Source organism: Pseudorca crassidens, chromosome 20 (assembly GCF_039906515.1).
Source record: "Pseudorca crassidens isolate mPseCra1 chromosome 20, mPseCra1.hap1, whole genome shotgun sequence".
Lineage (NCBI taxonomy): Eukaryota > Metazoa > Chordata > Mammalia > Artiodactyla > Delphinidae > Pseudorca > Pseudorca crassidens.
Genome location: NC_090315.1, coordinates 60272005 through 60290509, shown reverse-complemented (window position 1 = coordinate 60290509; position 18505 = coordinate 60272005). Strand labels below are relative to the sequence as shown.

Below are 18505 nucleotides of genomic sequence, written 5' to 3'. Positions count from 1 at the left end.
GGGTCCCAGGGGCCTTGTCAATCAGGGCAGAGGCAGGGGCACAGGGACGGGTCAGGCTGCCTTGAAAGAAAGCCCCGTATTGTTTTTGAAGAGCAGCCCATTTGCATCTTGGGTTTTACCGGCTGTGTGGCCACCTGGCCAGTTTAGCGTTTGCTGGGAGCTGGGGAAGACAGGAGGAGGAACAGCCCTCCCGGGCCTTAGGTAGCCCGTGCTCATGCCTGGGGGTGCGGGGGCAGGGGAAGGGGCACATTTTTATCCCATACTTGGTGATATGGTGGGCTTCAAGTTCCTCTTGTGCTCTCGTTTGTCAGGACCTAATGAGAGACCCCAAAAGGATTTCGAAATTTCCCTTTCCCAAGGACAGGAAATAAACGGGAAAGTTCGAGGGAATTAGGGGAAAACCCATTGCAGGGAGAGAAAGTGGCCTTTGTTGTCTGCTTGTGTGAGGGTGTGATTGTGTGAGTGTGTGTGTGTGAATGTGTGTGACGGTGTGAATGTGTCAGAGTGTGAGTGTGTGTGAGGGCGAGGCCTCACCTCCCGGATTCGCTTGCTGGCCTTGAGGCCGTGCCGTCCTGAGAAGGTTAATTTTGGGGAGTGTTTAGAACCTCCCTCGTGACGAGGATTCATTCCTTGAAGCTCTCAGCTTTGAATAAACAGTTTGTCTCTCATCAGGCGTTTGGATGGGAGAGTAAAAGCACTGTGAGCGAGTGTAAACGCCGATTAAATGGTAAGGGTATAAGGAATAAACAGATCCTCGTGCACCGCGAATACCCTCACTCATTTCTTCCATGCGACGCTCGAGTCTGCAAAGGGGAGGGGGAGGGGAGGGGAAGGAGGAGGAGGAAGGCGCGGCGGCTCAAGTGTGCACAGCTGAGCTCAGCGTGGACTTGCTTCTCTGCGCTGCAGAGCGTCTTGCAGACCAGAACAGACTCGCTGGGAACAGGAGGGCTTTGTGTCCGCCTGCACGCAGCCATTCATTAATTCATACCGTAAAGAGAAGCCGTGCGAGCCGCGACGGGGAGATAGAAGTAGTTTCAGAGCAGTAAGGCCTTCGCGTAAAACAGGACGGTGAGTCCCTCTCGCTGTTAGGATGGAGCCCACTCCCAGCTCAGCGGTTCCTCCAGGGCGGTTCCCCCAGACGCCGGCGGAATGGGTGGCCTCCTGCCCCTGCTCACGCAGACGCAGACGGCAGCCTGCTCGTCCCACGTCCCACACTTCGTCTTCTGTCGCTCAGCAGTCTCTCTTGGAATTCACGCTGCTGCCACATGAGCAGAGCCTTGTTCTTTTTAACCAGCTGCATGGTACTCCATGTTTGGACGCCCACAATGCATGGAGCCCCGTCTCCCGATACTGGACGTTTGGGTTGTTTCCAATCTTTGGTTATTACAAACAATGCTGGCACAATATTTTTATCTCTTTGTACTGGTAGAGTCTTGTGTTCTTAAATGTTTGATAAATACTAAGTCTTTTTGAAAGAAGCAAACGAAATTCACGCCCCGTGGCAGTAGCCCATGGGCGTGTATGGCTCGGATCTCCCCGCCGCAGCGAGTGAGGGCAGCTGGTGCCTCCAGCTGTGGTGACCGCAGGGCCTGCCTTGACTTTCTGGCCGAGGCTGCATGCCTTCTGGGCAGCCGATGGCCAAGCACAGCAGAAGTGCAAGGTCCCGCCATTTCTGCCAGCAGGGACACCCTCCAGGGGCCTCGTCCCTCAGGGCTCGCCATCAGCCTGGCGGAGACCTTCCCGGAGCTGCACGGAAGGCCGAGGTTACCCCACGCTCCTTGCGTCCACGGGTCCAGGCTCTCCCTCCTCTTCGGGCCCACTGTCCCCGGCCCACCCAGCACAGCCCTCCCGTCCCACTCCATCCTCGCTACAGCTTCCCTGGGGCCCCGGACGGACACATCTCAACACGCGAGGCTGCAGTCAGGGAGCAGGGGCCACGGCTGAAAGTTTCAACCCCCAATCTTGTCCAGAGAAGTGAGGCCCAGAGAGGGTAAGTGACTTGCCCAAGGCCACATAGTCAGTGATCTCTGACCTTGGGACACCAGCTGACCTTGTATGTCCCCCACCCTCTGCCGAGTTTGAGCCAGGAGCAGACAGACACACGTGGCCTGTGCCACCTTTTCTACTTTGCCAGATTTTCTCAAACTTCCCTTAAAAGAGAGGGGGGTTGTGTGCCAGTCCTTGGACGGCCTGTGTACTGTTGTCCCCAGGGCGCCACTCCTGTCTCAACTACAGAAGGGCCAAGGGCCAGGCAAGGGGACTTGGAACATCCCGTGCTGTGGGGTCACTGGGCGCCGGGCTCCCCAGCTGTGCTCAGGGCTGACAGTTGGCGAAGATCCTTGGGTTTGGGCAGCAGACCAGAGGTGCGGGACACGGAGAGGCGGGAGGAGGCGGCACTGCCGCGGGCTCCCAGCGCCACCTCCAGGGGCTCGTAAGTCAGGGAGACTGGGATTCTGTCTACACACGGGAGCGTCGGACTGCAGGCCGTTTACCACGTGCCAAAGGGGCCTCATCAGCCCGCCCGCCCAGCCAGGGCTGACCGACTTCCGCGATCACCTCGCATGGGCGGCCAGAGGGCAGCCTCAGGCCCAGCCGTAGCCTGCGCAGGGCTTGCCCAGCACGGACTCCGGCGGGGTTCGGGGGCTCGCCCGGTTTGGCCTGCAGCCAGGACAGGACGGCTCTGGCCCTGTGCTGAGGGGGAGCCGTGGAGGAGGAAGGGGGATGGGGCCACACATGCCTCTGTGCGCCTGAGGGCAGCGGCCAGCGTCCACCTGAGTCCCTTGGCTCAGCACGAGGGAGCTCCTGCTCATTCTCTGTTTGTCCCCCGAGTGAATGGAGGAGACAGGCAGGGCAGAGGGAGGGGGAGGATGAAACTCCTCCTGCCCTTGTCCTTGCTCTCGGCGCGGGGGGTTGGCATCATTTTAAATCGTGCCGACCTCAACCTTGGCCCAACTCTGGACCCCGCCTGTCTGGCTGGGCAAGCGCTGGCTGAGCCCCTGCTGGGTGGACATGGCCGTGGCCAGCGACAGACCTTCCGTGGAGGTCAGCACCCAGTGGGGGCCCTGTGGACACCCCAGTGGAGGGCAGAGGCCTCAGTGTCTGTGCTCGCCCTTTTCTGGCACTGGCGTGGAGGTGGACACGTCCAGCTCCTGTCCTCCACTGGACAGACGCCATCCCCACCCCAAAGTTTGTGTGCAGGGAGCTGAGGAGGACACGCGTGGGTGAACATGCATGTGTGTGCAGGGCTGTGAGCACGTGCAGGACTTCGGGTTTGCTGAGGGCTGTCCGCCGCGTGGGCCCTCAGGGGAGGCCAGCAGCCCTCTGTGGTTCCTGGCACCCCTGGTCTGGCCAGGGGACAGTGAGTGACGTTTTGTCTCTGGGCCCCTTGGCTGGGAGTGGCAGTGAGGGGGCAGGGGGCCTGGCACTGTGTGTAGTGGGGCTGACCTCCTTCTCCTTGAAGTAAGTTCTGACGTCAGCTTGCAGGCCCCCAGCTAAGAACAGTACAGAAGGAAAAAATCCTTGAAAGAGCAGTTAGGTCATCTGTGGACAATGCTGCTTCCACGTCGCAGCGGCGGGCTCGCACAGGGGCTTGTAATGCTCAGCCGACTCACACTCACACTCACAGTGACTCACACTCACCTTTGCCTTTGCTGGAGGGTCGCCCAGGCTCCAGGTGCAGTGGATGCCACCGGCCCATTTTCAGCAGTGGCCCAGCAGGCCGCTGGGACTGGGGCAGGTGGTCTGTGAGAAGGCTGTGAGGGAGATAACCGTCTTTCAGCCAGAGGGCATCGCCTGGTTTGGAGTGAGAGGAACTGATGCTGGGAAATTGGTGCCGGTGTTAAAACCATCCCTTGCGTTTGCTGTCAGATCTACTTGGGTTTTGCAAGGACCACTCCTGCTGCTGGGCTGAGATCGAGGAAGGGGGAGCAGGGGGACGCGTGGGACGGGGGGAGGCCAGTGCCGTGCTCCCGGTAGATTCAGGCCAGCGGTGACCGCGGATTTGCAGGTGGAGGGAGCCCTGCCCCATGCAAGGCTGCCCAAGCGCCGGACAGGTGGGTGGGTGGATTCCAGGGACACAGCTGGAGGGAGGTCAGGGGAGAGGGCTGAGCTCTGTTTGGAAACAGCACAGAGATGCTCGGTGGAACTCTGAGAGTCGAAGAAGAGGCCTGGTCCAGCTTTGGAGCAGGAGGAGGGCCGGCCCAGGCCCTGGGGAGCCCTGCTGTTTCAGGGTCAGGCATGGAAGGGTCAGCCCAGGAGGGAAGCTGGAGGGGTGGGAAGGAAGCAGGGGAGCGCAAGCAGGACCACTCTTGCTCTGAGACCATCTGTGGCTCATGGGATCCATTCTCTTCCCGCATGGGAAGCCCCGTGGGGACAGGGTGGGTTCATCTTATCCACCGTTATGTCCCCAGAGCATAAGAGTGTATGAGAGGTGGCAGCAGGCATCTGCTGAGCAAATACCACTGGGCCGACACGGCTAACGAGGCAGTAACATCCTGCGAGACCCTGGGCCACTCAGTGTGCTGTGGGGCCTTCAGGAAGCTGAGCTGCTCCACCCTGCACCCCAGGGACTCAGCCGCCCCACCACCCACCATGCGTCTCAGGGGAAACAGAAGGAAAGAAGTTCCAGGCTTTGCCGGCTGGTCACAGCACCCCTCCTTCTCCTGTAGACGCGGCTCGGTGGCCGCCTCCCCAGGACCCTCCACAGCAGGGAGGCCCCACCTCTGCTTTGCACGTGCTCTCCCCTTTTTTGAAAACTGCTTTTCTCTTGTCATCAGAGAGACACAGTTGGCGCTTCTGTGTCAACGCAGATAGAGCCTGCCCTTAGATCCCGTCTCAACGCTGGAGTCACAGGCCAGGCTAAATTAAAAAAGCAAAACGTGTCTGACCCGATAGCTGACTTCATGTGCAGTGGAAAAAGCAAAAAATAAACACTGAGAGTTGATGACATCTGTACCATCTGTGGGCATGGTGCCCAGACAGGGCAAGAGCGAGGGAAGGGTCCACGCCCCTGCCCTGCACACAGGGCACCGGTGGGTCTCTTCAGCGGCCAGGAGCAGGTTGCACCGGAAGCTGTGTTCTCTACTGTAGAAACTGCCCTCCCCCGGCACCGTGGACCTCGGTGCGCAGGGCACACGACCTGTCACCCAAGCCTCCAAGTTCTCAGAGAACGCCCACCACCTGCTTCCGTCTGCTTGTCTGAGAAGCGGCCCAGGGGGCAGCATCTCCCCGTTTCATTTTTATCTTCAGTTTTTTCTTGCTCAGACGCTCTGCAGGATGAGTTTTGGAACTGGCTTTGGTCTGCACGGTAAGAAGTCACTGCAGTACTGATGGGATATGGTCACCTGGTGATCAGGGAAGGTTTTGCCCTAATTTCGTGGAGGAGGAAAGGGAGCGCTGGGGAGCCAGGCAGCAGCCCTTCCGCCCCTGCACTGTGGCCCCGGCTGCAGCTGCGGGGGCCGCTGCCTCCCTCCCGGCTGCCCCGTGACTAACCCTCCTGCCACGTCTTCCATGACTCTTTTGATGAATATTTGCTTGGCATCGACTTCGAATTGACACCCTCCTCTCTCATTTTTTACTCAACGTCATCATAAACAGTACAATTATTAGCGTGGGTTATGTCATTTTTTTTTCTTAAAATACATTATTATAAGTACAAACCAGTTAATATATTTCAGATGCGTCACCCACGCACCATGAAAGTGCCTCGAGGGCCTCCGGGGAAGCATGTCCGTCTGGGAGCTGCTGGGCCAGCCGGCAGAGGGCTGGAGGCTGGGGTCCCTGGGCTGTGAGGTGACCTGCTCCTATTCTACCTCCCCAAGGGACTATCCCTAGATACACTGTCAGACCTCTACCTGGAACACGATCGCCTGAGTGTGCTCAGCATTTTATGGGCATACAGCATATAGGCAGAAGAGAACCCAGACCCCCGACCCGTGCCCCCAGCCCCACGTGTGTCTCTACATGTGAGCTCCACGAGGACAGGGGTCTGGGTCTGTCTTGCTCCCTGCTGTGTCCCCAGCACCTAGGACAGTGCCTGGCACGCACTAGGTCCTCGGTACGTATCAATGGAATACATGTGTGCGTGGGTGAAAGAGGGAGCTGGAGTTTCCCCCCACAGTCTGTTCCTCTCCAGCCTCCAGGCCTCACTGGGCTACCATGCAGTGTGGTTGTGTCACCCCTGCTCAGAGCATCCTAATGACTCTCTCCGGTTTTCACAATGCTGTAGAACTGTGTCCCCCACGCTCTGCTCCGCCGCACTCAGATTCACACGTTGAAGCCCTAACCTCAAATGTGGCAGTGTTCGCAGGTGTAATTCCAAGGTGATTAGGTTTAGGTGAAGTTAAGAGGTTGAGGCCCTCGTGACGGGATCAGTGCCCTCACAGAAAGAGGAGGAGGACGCAGGGAGAAGGCCGTCGTCTATAAACCAGGAAGAGAGATCTCACCATGGACCCAAACATGCCGGCGCCTTGATCTCATGCTTCCGGGCTCCAGAGCCGGGAGAAGCGTGTCTGTGGTTTTGGTCCCCCAGTCTGCGGTACTTTGTCACGGCAGCCTGAGCTAAGACCATGACCTTACGATGGTCTTCAAGGCCCCAGCTCCTTCCACCTGTGAGCCGCACCTGTGCCCTCTCCTCCCTGCTGGACCGTCCGCGTTGCCTTGGATGTGCCAGGTTCTCGCCTGTCAGCATTTCCACAAGCTGCCCCCTCTGCAGGGACGCTCTCCCTCTGTTTATCACTTGGCCGACTCCTTTGCGGCTCAGTTTACCCCTCACAGCCTGGGGACGCCCGTGCTGACCACCGTCTCCACCCGCTACCTTCCCCTGCACCCCACAGCACTGTGGGGTTGCCCCTTTGTATCAGCGGATGGGCGAGTGACAACCCCAGAGCCCAGGTGACGTCACGCAACGAAGGTCTACTTCTCACTTGGGGGTCCATGTTCAAAGAAATCCCTTGGGGCCTTGTTCCCCATCCCCAGTTAGGGACCTGGGCGGGTGGAGGCTCCGCTCTGGGCACAGCCAGGAGGAGAGAGTGTCGCGAACTCAGTCCTGCCCTAACTGCCTCTGACCCAAAGTGCCAGGGGTCACTGCTCACGGCCCATTGGTCAGACCTAATCACCTGGCCCCAGCCTACCTGGGAGGGGGAAGAGAAATACACGCACTCCTCTGTGTGCTCAGGAAAAGAAAATACAACGGAATGGTTTCTGCCGTCACCCGTCGTAGAATGCTCCTGTTTAATTTCTGCTCACTCCCTGGCCCAGACCGAAGTTCCTCTGGCCCCTGGATTTCAGGTTTCTCCCCAGTTTTGCCCTGGGCACGTAGCATGGGGCCCTGCTGAGGGACCATGAAGGTTTGCGAAGGATCCGCGTGGAGCACAAGCCCAGTCAGGACCCACGGCCAGCTGCTCCCAGCGGACACCTGAGGCCCTGGGTGGTGCCCTGGTTTCTCAAATGCTCTGCACTGTGTGCCGACAGCAATCGGTCGTTTCTTCACCCGTCTACCCTCCGCTTCCACGTCACTGGAAAACGTCGAGGACCTATGGAAAATCCTAAACACACTCCGTCTGTCTTGTCTGTTTTCCATTTCGTGTTTGTGCTGTTTTTTGTACGATAAACAAGGTAAAAGCAAAGAGATAAACAGCGTGAGGTTTAAAGGGTTTTTAATGAATGAACAATACCTAACTGTTCTGAGAATGTGAATCCTTAGTTTACATTGATAGTTGGAAAACACAGCATTTGGACGGCAGCCAGTTTTCCAGGGTGAATAAACACCTCGAGAGGGACAAATATTTTTCACAGACCATCAGTGAAACAGAGGCTCAAATATTTAAAAGTAAATACATAAAAAGGGAAGAAATAAAGAAAAGGCAAGGTGATCCTGCTGACCTTCAGTTTCCAAATGAGCTAAAAAACAAGTTTTCATAGTTATGTTTACTGCTTCCAAAGAAACAAAACCTTTTATTTTAACTCCTCTGTGCCACTGCTCCCACAGTGAGTTTTTCTAAAATGTCTGGAGATTGGACGAGGGTCTGCACTCTTCAGGCCTCAGTTTCCTCACCCGTGAAATGGAGACAATTATAATTCCTCATTCACAGGGTAATTATGAGAACTAAAGAGGTTAATGTATGCAAAGGGCTTAGACCGGGGCCTGGCACCTGTGAGTTCCATATACGTGTTAGTCATCACCACCATCATCGTCATCTCCGTCACTATCACCACTGACATTACTATCACCATTGCTATTATCACCACCTTATCATTATCATCACCACCATCACCACCATCATCACCATCACTATCACCATCACTATCACCACTAACATTATTACCACCATCCCCAGTATCACCATCGTTATCATCATCACCACCATCACTATCACCACTGACATTATTATCACCATCGCCATTATCACCATCTTATGATTATCATCACCAGTCTCATTACCACCACCACCATCATCACCATCGTCACCCGTCTCACTACCATCATCATCGTCATTATCAACAGTTACAAACCGCATCTGATGGAGGCAGTGAAAGTAGCTATCAGGGACCCATCCCCCGGTTGATATCAGACAGTGACCATCCAGTGGGACGTAAGTGTGACTGTTGAGCATAGACCTAAAATATGAGTATATTGCTGTTCTCCTGGCTTCGCCCCAGTGAGGCACAGAACGCATGTCCACACACTTCATACACCCACACACTCGACCCCCTTCTGAAAATCCTCTGTACCACTTCTGCTCCGCTGTGAGGATGGCGACATAAAGGCAGCTGCTAGGCTGGGCAGTTCTCAAGAATTCACGCAGTAGCAGAATGCCTCTTCTCGATCCACCATTGCCAGGCTTGCAGAAGCACATGCTCCAAACTGTCAACAGTGGCCGCCCCCAGGAGCAGCATTAGAAATAGGGTGCCCGCAGGTCCGTAGTTTGTGCCTGGTTTCCCGCTGGTGTCATTACTCCTAGCATGGCCGGCTGGCGTTAAATATTGGCTACCGAGCAGGAAGCTGGACAGCCCCACCCCCAGCTACTTGTGTCATGACGGTCCGACTAGTGGTGGTGAGAAACTGAATCACTCCTATGGGAGACGTAACGCGCAGAGGCCGTCTCCCAGGACGCGGTCCCATTTTCTGGGGAGTGTAAGGCAAGGCTTGCACAGGAGCACTTGGGCCGGCTCCGTCTGCTTGGTGCCTCTATCCGGTGGTATCTCTCCACGTGGGGGCGGAAAGAAATGAACCCAGGAACCATGTCCAGGAATGAATCGCTGTGTCTGCAACTGTATACTCATTAGAGTTTTAATAAACTCCTGCTTGTTTTTATAGGGATTTTTTTCCACCACCTTTGAACTACCTTAAAACAATGAAGTGCCCTCTTCACGCAGGTTGGCCCAGTGGGAAGACTGACCTTATTTCGATTCTCCTACTGAGAGGGACGACTCAGCCTCAAGCGTCAGGGCTGCCGTGATCGCATGAGACACGGAGTTCAGCCTCTGCAGTGACCCCTGGAAGAGGAAGCAACTGGACGTTTCCTCTGCACATTGTCTTGTGCAAAGATACAAGTAAGGGATATTTGTATTGGTTTGTTTTTTCTTCTTTGAATGCCAGAAAAACTTGCTAAGTTTAAGGAAAAATGGAGGAAAAAACCTGCATTATTAAGTTTTAATGGATAATCGTGTTCAAACCAAAGACCCGTGTCTGCCCCGTGGCCGTGACCGTCCTCACACCGAAAGGCCTGAGCACACTTTGGGGGCACAGATTTCAGATAAGCCAGCTCTCGTGCTTAACACCAGAGGATGCTCCCTGTTACCTGAGCAGTGGCTCCCTACCTGGTGCACCTTGGCATCACCTGTGCGCTCGCTGTTCCCTGGAACGCTCTTCCCGTCTCTTCCCTGAGGTTTGGCTTCGGGAATGTCTAGAGACAGTGATCGTGCTAATCGTCCTGTGTGGTGCTCTGCTCATCACCTGTTTTTCCTGCTTGTTTACTTGTTGACTTTCTGTTTTTTCCCACCTGGAGGGTAAACTCCACGAGGGCAGGGACTCAACATTGTAGTTTCGTTTCTGAATGAATGAATGATAGATTATAATGTACAATGCTCCTGTTCTTAAAGGCACAGTGCTCCGTGCGTCGCAGGAGAGCAGGCTGGGTGGTCTCCAAGTCCCCTTCTGTTTTTTTGATCCCAATGGTCAGGTCCAAGTCTCATTTAAAACCTCCTTTCTCTCCTCCTGGATGGAATCCACAGTACCAAACTCAAATCCGCTTCCCTCAGAAAACCTCTCCTAGGCCTCTCCCCATGCCCGCTCTGATCCTGCGTCCAGTGAGCAAGCATACACGGAGCGCCAGCTGCATGCCTGCACCGCACTTGGCTGGAGGTTCAGCTGTGAACAGCATTGTCTCAGACACGCAGGCTGGCCCCCGTGGAACAGAGCACAGATGCAAGGAGCGAGGGGCTCACGGAGCTTTGTGGGTTAGGAATCTTCCCTCCCATCACTGGCTCCTGTTCTAGACTGAGTTAGGGTCTTCTGAGTGGTACCCAAAGCATCCTGGTACTAATTTTCCCAAGCCATTTCTTTGTGTTTAAGACACTGTCCTTCATTCCAACTGGAAGCCTACAGAGCTGCTCCCAGGCCAGAAAGCTACTGTGTGGGGCTTTCTCTACTTCAGATAAAAGTCCTGCTGCCTGAATAGTCAACAGTTCCATCCAGCTCAAGGGAAAGGAAGATTGTTGAGACACAGCTGCCTTCACAGGGGAGCTGACAAGCAGGTGGCAGGTAGATGTTTTGGAGGGAAGGGCCCAGTTAACAAGATGAGGGAGGAAACATCCCTGTTGTTATTTCTTCTTAGATTCATAGTCCATTTAACCAAGGGTGCTGACGGGGAGTATTTGGATAGAAATATTAGATGCTCCGAAATCAATGCCTAATACCCTGCCAGAGGGACCCAGCTTCTGACCATGGTGCACACTCATACCCACACACATACACACTCACACACACCTTTACAAGCTCTCACATACTCACACACATACCCCTACACTCATTCATACACTTATACAAACTCTTATGCGCACACACATGCACACACTGCAAGAGATATAATCGACCCGAGTCACCCCCCATCTTTTTTCAATTTCTAAAAAGCTACATTTACCAAAATAAGTAAAACATGTGAGGTGTGGGCTCCACCTTGTTGAAGGACTGGGTTTTATTGGTCAACTGGTAAATCAAAACACATGGAAAAGTGCTACATTTAGGAACATACTGCGACTGTATTACCCCCTCGTTTTACTGGTTCATCCCTAATCGGAACCAGCTGGCAATAAAGAAGCCAGTTCATGGGAATCCACCCTTTGTTGAAAGCGGGGCCGGGGGGATGCTGGAGGCCGATGAGCACGGTGAAAACAGCTGTAATTGACTCACGAGGTCAGGCTCTGGGTAGAACTCGGGGACAGAGGTGACACTACAGCTGGTGCATAAAATGCCGGGCTCCCGGTTGCCTATAACTGTGTACAGAGGAGGCAGAGAGAAAGGCGCCGTTTATGAGGCTTCTCTCACTGTCTGCTCCCGCTGACCTGACTCAGGCTTGCTCTAGAATCTCACAATTACTCCGGGATGCTTGTTGACATTAATCACCATAATGGTAACGATGGCACTCGTGATGGTGATTATGATGGTGTTGATGGTGATGGTGATGGAGATGATGATGGTGATGGTGGTCATGACGGTGCTGATGAAGATGGTGATGATGGTGACGGTGGCAGCAGTCAGAAACTTCAGACAGGCTCCTCAAAGCAGGTGGAGCATCTCTACATCAAAGCGCTGCAATGTTAATTATGTGAGCCTTGTAACCTTGACAACATTAATTGAACAACTTTCCATTTTCCTTGTGTTTTATCTGTTTTAAACACTTTTTCCCCCAAACAAGGAAACTGGCATCTGAATTCTAGAAATGGAACATACACACATGCCACCCCAACTCCCCTTCCTGTCACTAATCAGCTCAGTGGCTCCACCCTTTGGAAAATTGTGATGCATTAGGAGGGTCTGTGGGATATTTTTAGCACCTGACACCATCCCATTTCTTCCTCTCTCTGCAGTGTGGTGTGATGTGTACCTTGTTTAATCACCATACTTTAATTTTATAGACAGACTTTTTTATAAGTCTGCTAATATTTTGAGATCTGCAGAGGGCTCAGCATCAGAGCTGGGACTGTCCGCCTAGACCTGGGCCAGGGCACACTGTACACACGAGCTGCCCTTGCTCCTGGGCCCAGGGCAGGCCTTAGTGACACTCTCACACAGAATCTGAAGCTAGCGTCTCATTTCTTCTCGACACAGGATGTCTGGGATTCAGTACCGATTGCTGGAAGTTGGCGAGATGAAATTGATCTATCATCCCTGGAGATGTTGTAATAAAAATAACACCAGGTCTTTTCATTTCAAACTTAATCCCTTGGCTTCCACTGGCCCCATAGTGAAAGTAAGGGGCTGAGTAGAGTGCACTGCGTTTCTAAATCATGAACGTAGAAAGATTTAACCATTTTGGTGGTCAACACTCTGTACCCTGCTCATTCAATCCATTTAGGAGAACTGCTGTTTGGAATCATACGGTGGATTAACCTCTTGGCTGTAAAAAGGGTGAAGTCGTATGCACGGACAGGCCTTGAGGCCCCCGTGTCTGCCCTGCTCCCAGCTCCCAGCCCCCAGCCGAGGAGAACACTGTCCCCAGAGCACTGCCCCTCCCTGGCATTGGCTACACACCACTTTGCCGTTGGAATGTAAGCTTCCTGAGGGCAGAGACTTAATCTGCCTCATTCCCTGCCACCCTTCCTTGCCTTGGACAGTGCCTGGTGTGTAGAAGATGCTCAATATATTTATAGAATCAGTGAATGAATGAATGGGACTTCCAGATTTCTGAGTCCTGGATAGAAGGGTGGGATTCTCTCAGGGAATTCGTCCCCCAGCAGTGCCCCACCGGCCGACTCCTTGCATGTGGAGAGAACAGCCAGGTGGGGAAGCCCCAGCCTGTATTTCCAATAAGAAGTACGTGATTTTTCTCGTATTCACTTTTGTAACCAAGGGGAGCCCCTTCTGCTGAGTCACCCTGCTGGTGGGCGAGCAGCTGTGGAAACCAGCGCACCCAGTGACTGCGGGATGCACTTCCCGTCACACGTGCGGCCTGCGTCCGTGAAGAGGAGACCTGAGGGTTCACGAGCGAGTACCTGGGGTCTGACTTGTTCTCTTCGTGGCATTTTCCTCTCTGCTGGGCGAAGCTAAGACCGGGTTGGAGCTCCTACCTCACGAGTCAGACCTCTTTGCTTTTCCTGGCTCCACCTTTGGCACAGTCTCTGGACCCGACTCCATGCCAACCTGGAAAGGGGGGCACAGAGCTTGTGTCTTGGAGGCAACACGACAGGGGCGTAAGGGCCTCAGGGTTGCAGAGGGAAGAACAGAGGCTCACTTGGGTGCAGACACGCCTCTGGCTGGTGAACAACCACACTGGACCTCTTTACAATCTACTTGGAAAGCCTTTCCAAGAGGCCTGAGAAGGAAGTTTCCTTGGTGTGTGTGTGATGGATTCCAAAGCTATGAACTTGCCTTGTTGAATGTTCTCTGAAGTGACATGGACTGTGTTCTCTCGATGAAAAGGACATGCTGGAGAATTTCCTTCGAGGGAATTCCTTAGAGGATTCAAGTTGGAGGGGGAAATTTAGAGGGAAAATGGGTCCCCCCCCCGGAATTCTAATGAATGAAAACCATCTTTCCCACACCCCCCAGTCCTACTCGAGCTTGCAGAGCTATCACATGGATCACTACAAAGAACTCGGGCCATAATTCTGGAGTGAATTGCAGGACTGGGAGATTTTCCTCGCCTTCAGAAAAGACGCAGCCACTCTTCCCTTATCCCTGGGCTTCCCTCCAGATACACCATTTAATATTGTGTTCCTCACAGGGACTGTGGGACCATGGACCCAGCTTGTGAAGGCCCTCGGTGGGGAAGGCAGGGCCATAGTGATGTTAGACACCATAAACCCAAGTCACGTTTTGAACGTCAAAAGGAGTCCTAATACCCAAGTACCTCCCCTACTTTCTTCCTAAGAGAACTCAGATTTTATGCGAAGGGGCAAGGTGCCCAGCTGAAAGACCACCGTGTCCAGCTTTCCTCCTCACCGTGGGGTCCAGTACCGCCCCCATCATCCCCGCCATTAACATCGTGGGGCTGATGGAGCATACATACGCAGTGCTGAAGTAGCCTCCAGTCACCCTTCGGCACCGAAACTGGCGTAGGAGCACCCATGGCTGAGAGTGTCAGCAGTGGGGTCTGGGCTCAAATCCCAGCACAGCCAGGATGTGGAGCTGAGGACGGATTACTCTCTGGGCTTCAGTTGTTCCCTGTCTGCAAGATGAGAGTAACCCTAGCTCCTAACATACGGGTACTGGGAAGGTTAGGTGATCAGAGGGTGATGGTGGTGATGATGATGATGGTCTTAGCACCACGACCATTGCTAGGAATAACAAAGCAACTTCATCTGTGGTTGCAAGGGTCGAACGTTTCTGGCAGTCAGATGATATGTTTTCCACAGTGTGTCCTCACCCTAAATCGAGGAAGATGCTAAAGAGAAACCCATTGCCTGACTCTGATCAGTGTGGGTCCAGGAAGCAAATGAAAGGAGAAGTCTGGTTGTTCTAGAAAGGAGTTGGGGCCATGGGAGCTGTGAGACATGCCAGCGCTCAGAGGATGTGGAGCCCCACCATCCACTTGGGTCGGTGCATCTCACCCAGCACATGACACACGTGCACTGTCACCTGGCCACCCTTTCTCCTCAAACGCCCTTTGCCCTCTCTGCCAAATCACCCTCCAGGGTTAAAGTGGGAACAAGGGCATCAAGCTGTCACTCATGTCTAGATGGTGTTTCATTCAGTCCTCAAAATAAGTGTACAAAGTAGGCAAAGTAGGCACTATTACCTCCATTTTACAGGTGAGGAAAGTGAGGCTCAGAGAAGGGAATTCATTGCCCAAGGTCATCCAACAGATGATCAGTAGATGCTCCAGCCCCGTCTCCCCATGGGCTCCTTGAGGCACCTTAGGGTTCCTTGGAACCCAGTTTGAAAATCATGGCCCTAGCCACTCTCTCATGGGCCTTCCCAGTCGGCCGTGTGGTTATTTATATGACTTTGGTCATCCTTTGTGGTCCTGAGGTGGTGAGGAGTGGACGGAATTCAGCGTGCACTGTACCCAGTGGGGCTCACCAGGTGCTCTGACAGCGAGGTGTTTTCTTTCCTAAATCTGGAAATGGCTCGTCTCCCCGACAGGCACATTCTTGCCCACCCGCGAATACTGAGGCCTAAAAGTCTCCAATTAACAGGCCTCTGCAGACGCTGTGCACAGCAGAGTGGGCAGCTGCCTGGAGCCTGACGAGAACTTGCCGCTGGTGCATACGGAGGGGCAGCTTGGCTCCGTGTCCGTCACAGGAGCATCAACAGGAAACGGAGCTCGGGCCTCTGCTGTCCTCGGTGGGACAGGTCCCCGTTTCCCTCCAAGCCTGGCTCGGCTTCACCGATGGAATAGAAATGGAACGCGGGATATAATTACACTTGCCGAGTTAGCAGCTGAGAAGCTCACGTGTTTGCTTACATGTGCACAGAATGAAATCTCGGCTCACAAGCGGGGGTGTTAGGGTTATTATAGGGTTATTAAACGTGCGTTGGTGGAAGGTCTGGCAGCTCTCCGGTCCCAGGCATGGAGCTGGGAGTTGACTCAGAGTCCCAAGTGATGGCTCCACACTCGTCCATGTCTGTTAGTCGTGATGGCCCGTCTGCCTGAAGGAGGAGGTCCCTTCCCGAGGCAGGAGGGTGCCGAGGAGATACTGGCAAGGTGCCGGTGGGGGGTGGTGCTCGGGCTCCCCCTGTGCCCCAGTGCAGGGGGAGCTGGGAATTGACCAAACCAGAGACTTCAAAGCAGGGTCCTGGGCAACCTTCCAGGTCGCGCTAAGTACTGGAGGTTCAGGAGGAGATCGGAAGGTGCGCGCACAGAAGGCAGCTGGACCCAACGTTCTGACTGTGCCCTGACTCACCAAAGTCCATGCTTTGAGAGGGGAGGGCAGTGGGACAGACGGCATTTATCTGAGCTGTCATCGTATTAGCGCACTGGTTACCACACCTCCGTGAGCTTGAGAAGCACCTGGGAAGCTATTTATACAATGTGCGTCCATCTTCCAACTCGATACCGGCGTGCTTCTCTCTCCAAGGCTCCGAGTCATTGGCACTGCAAAGGGGTTCAGGAATCTACACGTTCACAACACCTGGCCTTTCTGACGCGGCTGTGAATGAGTCACAGTTTGGGAGGCAAGTTCTAGAGCAGTGGTTTCACACTCCAGCCCGCTCAGGATCCCTGGGAGGCTGTGTTAGAGCACAGCCCCTCCCTGCAGCTTACGATGCAGCAGTTCACGGACAGAGCTCCAGAATCTGAACTAACACATTCTTGGGCGAGGCCTTGCTGCTGCTACTGGAACCCCACTTTGAGAACTATTCTTTTCCTGTCTTGGAGAAAAAAAATCAGCTTGGTCATCTCGATGTCTCTAAGGAGGGGAAACCATGCCTTACTCAGCTTTTATTCCCTAGCATGGCAGGCTCACCCTTGGCTAATTAATTCACCTTGAGATCTTTTAGAATGTTCCAGTGATGTTCTTTTTCTTTTTATTGAGATGTGTTTGATGTACGATATTATACAAGTTTCAGGCGTACAACATAGTGATTCACAATTTTTACGAATACACTCCACTTATAGTTATTATAAAATATTGGCTGTATTCCCTGTGCTATACAATATATCCTTGTAGCTTACTTATTTTATACATAGGAGTTTACATCTCTTGATCCCATACCCCTAGCTTGCCCCTCCCCTTTACCTCTCCCCACTGGTAACCACTAGTTTGTTCTCTATATCCATGAGTCTGTTTCCTTGTTATATTCACTAGTTTGTTTTATTTTTTAAGATTCCACATGTAAGTGATATCATACAGCATTTGTCTTTCTCTTTCTGGCTTGCTGCACTTAGTACGATAATCTCTAGTTGCGTCCGTGTTGCTGCAAATGGCATTATTTCGTTCTTTTTTATGGCCGAGTAGTATTCCATTGCATATATGTACTGCACCTTCTTTATCCATTCATCTGTCAATGGACACTTAGGTTGTTTCCATGGCTTGGCTATCGTGAATAGTGCTGCTATGAACATGTGCACTGGGGTGCATGTATCATTTTGGGTTAGTGTTTTTGTTTTCTTCAGGTAAATACCCAGGAATGGAATTGCTAGGTCATATGGTAGTTCTGTTTTTAGTTTTTGGAGGAACCCTGATGATGTTCTAATTGGGGCTGGGGTCCTGGCAAGCTGCCCTCCCCCAGGTGCAGCCAGAGCTGAGCACCACCTTAGCACAGAGCAGGCAACCAATTTCCATTTCCACGTTAGGATTTGTCGAGTGCCCAAAGTATGCTTTCGTTCAATAATTACCAAGTGCCTGTTGTCTTCCAAATGCTGTGTCAGACTCAGTGGGGACAGAAGAAAAAGGTGTCTGTCCAGGTCTCAAGCAGCTCGTAGCCCACTGGAGGCGACAGGTGTGCAGTCACAGGTAGGAGCTGCAATCGAAGGACGTGCAGGTGCTGCAGGGCCACAGAGCAGAGGAGTTGGGGCAGGGTGTGAAAAACTTCCAAAGGAAGGCAGAATCTGGTCTGGGTCTTAACAAATGGCAAGGGAGAAGGCAAGAACGCTCACTCCAGGCTGATGGGACAGCCTTCTGGTGCCGCGTCCTGAGTCCTCACGTAGCAGTCAGGGAAGTCTTAGCGGGTCGGTGTGGCTGGAGGATGGAGCGTTGGGGCAGGAGTGATGGAGGACAAGGAATGGGAAGTCACTGAGGAACGCAACATTTAGAAGTGAGTTGCCTTTGGAGCATCAGATTGCAATTCATTTTCCCCAATTGAGAGGTGGAGGCTTGGCCATCAGCCCCTTGCAGCCCCATGGTGGGATGGGTTCTCACCCCTCCCAGTGGGAAAACACAGACCTTTGAGTTTGCGTTCCTTTAAAAAGCATTGATTCTAATTTTTTCCTACGTGCTTTTGGTGCCAGGGTTCGTGCTAGAGCCCCAGCACCCATCTCCTTCCAGGAACGAGCGGGAAGGCAGGGTGGGGGACGGGACTGCTTGCTGGGGCCGTCGGCTCCTGGTCCGGACCCTGCTAGTCGTTCCTGGTTCGCTTCTCACTGCTGCGCCTATAGAGTGAAGGTGGGCAGAAAACCCGAAGACCAATGGAACCCTGACCTTAGAAAGTTGTCTCCTGCTGAACCAATGAGCCAGTGGAGACAAAACAGGAAGGACAACCTGAAGACCCCGCGGCCCCCATGGCTCCCTCTGTCAGCCAGCCTCCCCTCCTGCGGTGCACTCTCACCCAGCCCAGCGCTACAGATCCCCATCCCTGGCATCCTGGGACAAAGCCAGGACACCGCAGAGCAAGGTGCCAGCACCT

General features: G+C 53.6%; 1 long non-coding RNA gene across 1 annotated transcript in view; it reads left to right on the top strand.

The window, feature by feature from the left end:
- LOC137214510 (uncharacterized) overlaps window positions 1-14480 on the top strand; it is a 153896-nt gene extending 139416 nt beyond the window's left edge. Inside the window, exons 8-9 of the long non-coding RNA XR_010938935.1 lie at window positions 9376-9552; window positions 13071-14480. This is a non-coding gene — a long non-coding RNA (uncharacterized lncRNA). The remainder of the gene's footprint in view (window positions 1-9375; window positions 9553-13070) is intronic.
- Window positions 14481-18505: the final 4025 nt, after the last annotated feature.